The following is a 6252-nucleotide window of genomic DNA, read 5'->3' on the forward strand; positions in this document are numbered from 1 at the left end:
AGATTGTTTATACAAATTGATATTGTCAAATAAAAAGTAATAATGGATGACCATATGTTAATTTGTCCATATTAGTAAACGTTTTGGAAAGGCAAAACTATCACTGATTATATAATATAATTTAATAAAAAATAAAACTTTATATTTATTTATTTTGAGAAAGAAAAAAGAAGAAGTTATTATCAGATCAATTTAGATCAAACTGTGACAGCCACGAACAAGTTAAAAATATAATATATAGTTCTGCATGTTAATTACTCTCTTCCACACAAACATTTCTTGATGAGTAATGAAAGTCTGCTTCTCTTCTTCCTCCTCTAACCTGGATTAATCGAATTCTAATCGGTCCGTCTTTAATTAAATATTTCAATTCTTTCATGACAAAATCGAATTCGTAGTCACAGGTTTTAGGTCATGTGTATATATTCCGCAAGCTTTTATTTGAATAAAATCAAAATTGAACGGGAGACACATGACCTAAAACCTTCAACTATGAATTCGATTTTCGTCATGAAAGAATTGAAATATATATATATATATATAGGGTCTATGATGTTTGAGGATTTAAAAAAAAAATTACCTTTTTTCCTAGTGCATCAGTAATAATTACAATATATTTTTTAAACTAAACTAAATTAGTATAAATAGAGTTATTTAACTTATAATTTAATAAAATTAGAGTTTTGTGGTAGTGATTTTATTCCATAAAATTTTATGATGTTGTTGTGTCAATATTTTTATAAAAATTGCTTGGCACTAAAAACAATTCTATTAAATATTATTTTATATGTTTTTGTTTTTGATTTATACCTTAATATATTAATAAAATCATATCAAAATATCTAAAAAAATTAATACTTTCTTAATCCAAACACGGTTAAATTAACTTTTTAATACAAAGTTGTATTTCTTTGCGCTAAACTGCGCTATAATTCAAAATAGCACTAGTAAAAGTAATGTATTATAATTTGGCATTGTGATTTTAAAAATTAATTTTTTTATCAAATAAAATAGTGAATTTTATAATAAATTGTATTTGCTTTAGGTTAAAAGCTCATATTCATCCTAAAGTAAAACATTTTTTTAAACAGGAACATGTGTTTCTAGATGAAAAACAAATCTTAATAAAACACTATTTAATTTAAAATAAAAATCAATAAAAGCATGCACTTTTATTTCAAATACACGATAACGCAAAACATGTAGTAAAAGAACACTAAATCCAAACATTTTAAGAACAATAACTCTAAAATTTAGAATATTTTAAAGAGCTAAATATAAAGAGAATAGATAATTGTAAAAATATATTTTTTTTTATCAAAAATTAAAATATCTTCTTATCATTTTTATAAATTCAAATGTATTTTTCTCTTTTCTCTTTATTCTTTTTTTTTTCAAAATAAACTCATAAAATTACTTTTAAAAGTTTGCAAAAAGAAGCAGCAGGGGGAGCGCACGGTAAAGGCACGGGGTCGACTTCATTGTAACAGCACTCCAAAAAGTTCTATTAGGGTTTGGGGAAGATGGCGATGGGTAACTGCAGCAATACTGGTACAGTACTATACAGCTCAGCATCTACCAATCAAAACCTATAAATATAGTAAAAACACAAAAAGTAATAAAAATGAAAAAGAAAATACCATTTACAATAACAAAATAATAAAGTTCCAGCCCTCATCTGTGTATATATGCACGTCTCAATCGGTCCCTCCACTGTTGCTATCCTCCTGAGTCCTCTTCTCTCTCTCTCTCTCTCAACCTAGCTTACAGTCTTCCTTTCATTCTAGTTTTTTTCTTTTTCTTTTTTTTGAAATAATATTCTTATAAAGGTTTGATGAGCTGATGTAGCTAAAAGAAGTGAAAAAACCAAATGGGTTCTTTTTCTTTTTATGTGATCTTGGCCGGAATCTGTCATGAGGTGGTACTTGCTATATGTTAGTCTCACCACACACAACCAGAGGGAGTGTGTTTTTGTCAGAATCTTGCCGGATAAATAAATCTGATCCACTTAACTAAAAATCTATGATTTCCCAAAGTACTAAAGCGCGTTAGTTCTTGATTCCATTTATTAGATTTTCTTTCTTTCCTTCTTTCTTCTCATCTGATATAAAAAAAATACTATTATATTTTTAATGTTGAAAAAGGGTACTGTCTTGTTATAAAGTTCTGAGGTAAACAAGGTTGTAGGATTCTTTCTCGGGCATCCCCTTCACGTATTCCCTTTTGGCCTTAACCAATGGCAACATGCCACATCAGCTCCTTGCTCGTGGGTTTGTTGGTGTGCTATGCTTATGTGCTGTCCAATATTTCTCTGTGTTTCTCAATTTTTTTCTTTACAAGAATTTGCTAGTATATATTATTTGTTTGCTTAATTTCAATCTTGAAACCTTGTAGAGAGGAGGTAAAAAGATGGGGCATGGAATTGAAGGCTAAAGGGGTTCTTGTGCATGGAAATATTGACAATCGTTGTTTGCGGGTGGAGCATCATCAAGATTCACATGCAAAATGCACGGCCTGTGATGTTAGAGTTAAATCTTTCTTTGTTTCTGTTTATCTGCCAAAGTTCTTTGGTAGTGAGAATCTTGATGATGCTGCATCGGCAATAAACGACTATACAACACAAAAGGACTTGGAAAAGAAAAAACACAGTTTGTGAGTGACACTTTGCTCCTGCTGACCAACAGCAAATTAAAGGTGATTCTTTTTTCTTTCTACTTTGCTTTCTGTTACTGTCAGGTGAGTACATTTAGTAGTGTTTATATTTCTATTTTATGGTGGATTCCCTAAGTTTGGATTTTCGTTTCAGCTTGCGGAGAAGGAAAAGGAAGGACACCCTTCGTTTTGCTGACTTTAGCAGATCTGTGATTATTCCCTCCGAGGAAAATATTCAGGGGATGCAAATGGTATCTTTTATGTGTTGCAGATGTGATAGGTAACTTTGTTAATAAGCAAGAAAGGTGAGGGAGGGAGGGGGAGGGAGAGAGAGAGTGTTGATACCCTTGATTGTGTTGATGATACGATACGAGCTAATAAAATATTGAGATTAAATAGGTGAATTTATTAGACCCCTTACTGTTTCCATTTCTGGGTGTTTGATTTGAGATCCGTTACAGATCTTTGATTTGTTTCAAAGAATGATTGTTTTGGGTGGTTTTCGATTCTCATTTTTACACAAAGGCAAAGCAACGATTATGTATGTGGAGGTTCTTTCTTTCCTTGGAAGATAGACATTGTTCATTGGAGTCTCATAAGACAGAAAGTAGAGCATTGAAGCAGAAGCTGATCACATTGGTAAGGATAAGAAAAAATAAAGTGTGTAGTTTTTATCAGATTTTGTTATTTATGGGGTTTTTTTTTTATTATATCAGCTAAAATAGCTTAGCTTGAGTTTCAGAGTGTTCTCCATCCCACAATCTTTGTCTTCACTGGAAATGATTAAAAATGCTCTTTGATTATTTTATGGACATTCTTCCAAATGGTTTTTTCTGTGGAATCAGTAGATCCTTGAAAATTATTAACAGTTTTGAGAACTTTGGTATGCGAAAACATGGTGGGAACAGGTCATATTCTTACTGCCATGGTTGTGTAGGCTTCGGCATTAGATCTCTGTACTCACCAATCTTGTTGGTGGACCATCTTATCTTGCAATTTGGACCCTCGCCTTGTAGTCCTACTTTTTTGCAGACTTATTCAGTCACACCTATTTTTTCACCTCTTTCAATAATAGCAACCTAAGAGATTTGGCAATTTATTCTCCTTTTCTCTTCACAATCCATGACAGTGATAACTCAGCCATTTCAAGATTATAGAGATCTGTGTGCCTCCATCGCTGTCTTAATCATTGGTTCTCATATTCCATGCCCAAGGTTTGAATCCTCTCATCTACTCTTCTTCTTTATGAATCTGAAACAAGGCAGTACAGAAGGGAAAATTTAGGTTCACTGATTTACGAACTGTTGTTTTGTTATGTATGAGTTTTATTTCCCGTATTGTGATTCAAGATGTTTCTTTTAACAAATTAATCTAAACAATCTATTATTGGTCTTTAGATGTTAAGTTCGCAATTAATTTTCAAGATTACGTTTTACCATGTTTCCCTTTGTAGACTACTCTCATCTCCTTGTGGAAACATATGATCAAGTTCTTCAAGTAGAGTTGTCCCTCTAGCTAGTTCTCCCATGTCAGAAAGAGAGAATTAGTATAGCAGAATGTAAGCTCATATAATCATGGTCTTATCACGTAATTTTCTTATTGAAGTTACGCTGTTTTATGTGTTTGTTTACTCTTCTGTGATTAGAAGACATGTTGATTTATATTTTTTATTTGGAAAGTATATAAACTTATTTTGTAATTGTTTTATAAATAGATTTATTTTATATTTTCGTTTTTATATCTTCAATTAAATATGCTTTTATCTTTTCTGTATATTTTTTTTTAAGATTTATCTCGAGACACTAACCAAACACAACTTCAATGTTTGATACGGGTAAGATTGCTTTGTTTTTTTGTCATAAAGTTCTTATTTTTTGCTCCCTACTAAATTCCATCACATTTGTTCTTTAGTTTTCAATATTGGATTGGAATTTCTTTAGTTTATATCCCAATTTTCCATAATTAGTTATTGAAAACACGTTCATGAACTATTTTGAGACTGCATTTTACAAGTCTTGTAGCTAAGATACTGTAAGTTACTGTTTAACTGCAATAATCTACAAATAATTGAAGCAGCTCCTGTTCTTCGACCAAGTTAACAGTTTAAATAAGTAAATACTCACACAAACTCTACTCCCTCTCTTTAGGCTACATGATCATTGTTTTAATATTTCATGTCCTAAAAATCAGAGATTTTGAATTACATGTCCTTTCTGTTGGTAATAATTTTGGCTTTCCTTGTGATTTCCACATGCTCCAATGTGTTTTCTACTTTTACCTTTTCTTTTTCTTGTTGAATACCATTGCAACCTTGAAAACACTTGCATTTTCTTGCTTATAATACATGCTCGGAAGTCAGAACTTGAGAGCAATCTTGCAGAATTTCCTTTGAGTTCCATGAAAATGACTATTGTTTATGCTTCATCTCTCAGACTACATCAATGTGATCTCATTTTAATTTGGTAAAAGTAGAAAACTAAGTTACAAAGGCAATTGCATCAGGTGACCCAATATTTTGCTCTCTTCACAATGAATCAATAATATCAAATATCTGGTGGCAATTAAGGCATCGTGGATAGTGCCAAGCTCGTCTTGGGTTGGATTCTGGACTCGTGACCAAGTGTATGATTATGTTTGTTAATGTAATATATAGATTTTTAATTGAAAATGTATTAAAATAATTTTTTTTATTTTTATCAAAATCATAAAAAAAACATATGAAAAACAATTTAAAAAAACATTGAACATTCGGCAAGGTGAATTCAAGTCAGAATTGTCAAGATCGATGATCTATGCATTATTGACCGTTTTTTAGCAAGTGAAAGTGTATAACTACGTGTCTTCATGGATACATATAATGCGAAACCAACCATCATTAACTAGGGCGCTTCGACAACATCCCAACAATTGGCTGTTGTAAATACTCGTCTGAACGAGTGATATCAATCCAACCGTCATCCATCAAGACACATGACAACACCCCAATGGCTGAATGTTATCCAAATTCTGTGATAAATATCATACTTATCTCACTAATACCCACACTCTACCTCCTCTCTAATATAATATCTTCTTATGGATTAGTGTCTTCTAAGGCATATTCCTTCAGGGCGGTCCACAAATTTATCAATCATTTGAGGAATATCCCGTTTACTCCCATTACATTACCCATCTGTTCAAAATTATTATTGCCACTCATACTCTGATCCCTTTCTGAAGTTTTTTTTGTCCCAATGGCATGATATCTTCGAAAGTATTGCTGTCGTCCTCCAAGCTCAAGTATCATCACCATCCTCTAAACTCAAGTCTTGTCATTGTTCTCGACATTCAAGCATTTGCCCGCGGATCATCTCCGAAGGTGCTGACGAGATGAGTACGTACGCCCTCCAGCTCTCTAGTGTGCACTTGCCCTCCAAAATATCTTTGCCCTCCGATGTGCGCATGCCTTCGTCCTCCGATGTATTTATCTTGCCTTCCGATATGTATTTATCTTTCGCTTTAGCATCCAAGGCATTATAATTAGGACACAATACTATCTTTCCTTTGTTCTTAACTTATGGTGTTTTAGATTAAATTCCTTATCAATTCAAAAAAAAAGTA

The 6252-nt window shown here is 32.2% G+C and overlaps 1 long non-coding RNA gene across 1 annotated transcript; it reads left to right on the forward strand.

Annotated features, from left to right (window-relative positions):
* The first annotated feature begins 1713 nt into the window (after window positions 1-1713).
* On the forward strand, window positions 1714-4048 carry LOC105119580 (uncharacterized). Its single transcript, XR_841154.1, has 2 exons — window positions 1714-2694; window positions 2807-4048. It is a non-coding gene; the product is annotated as an uncharacterized LOC105119580 (long non-coding RNA).
* The last annotated feature ends 2204 nt before the right edge of the window (window positions 4049-6252 follow it).

This window comes from Populus euphratica, unplaced genomic scaffold (assembly GCF_000495115.2).
Source record: "Populus euphratica unplaced genomic scaffold, PopEup_1.0 scaffold3163.1, whole genome shotgun sequence".
In the NCBI taxonomy this organism is placed as follows: Eukaryota; Viridiplantae; Streptophyta; class Magnoliopsida; order Malpighiales; family Salicaceae; genus Populus; species Populus euphratica.